This window comes from Buceros rhinoceros, unplaced genomic scaffold (assembly GCF_000710305.1).
Source record: "Buceros rhinoceros silvestris isolate BGI_N320 unplaced genomic scaffold, ASM71030v1 scaffold16590, whole genome shotgun sequence".
Taxonomy (NCBI): domain Eukaryota; kingdom Metazoa; phylum Chordata; class Aves; order Bucerotiformes; family Bucerotidae; genus Buceros; species Buceros rhinoceros.
Window position 1 is genome coordinate 18,648 of NW_010388040.1, and position 516 is coordinate 19,163.

Consider the following 516-nt stretch of genomic DNA (forward strand, 5'->3'; position numbering starts at 1 on the left):
CCTGCTGATAAATACCTTTTCTGCTTTTATAATTTATTTCTTATTTAATACAAACTATTCTTACTTTGGGGTCCTTTCTTTTTGTTATTTCAACGTTTTTTCTTTAAATCAATTACTTTTCAGGGTTAAACTGGGCTGAGAGCTGAAGCATTTGACAGCTTTTGGGAAAGCTGCCTGCAAGGTTTTATTGCTGCATTTCTTTGTCCATATTGGTGAGCTGCATTTTACCCTTTCTTCTATTACCTTCTATTTCTTCTTCTTATATTACAAAGAGCTTTATTGTCGTGTATTAATCAGAGCAGAATTTGTCTTAATTTTAGGGCAGGACATCTGTATGTAATTGTAAAGCATAGCACTTACTGTGGTGCTTATTTTTTCCCCCTTTTATTACTTGTCTATTAGTCATTACTCTATTTTCCCCCCTTTCTCTCTTTTAAGTCAACCCAGCATTTAATTTTGTTTGATGTTGGCATGTGTCATTGTTCATTGAAGGGATTTATCAGAAGTCAAGCTGAA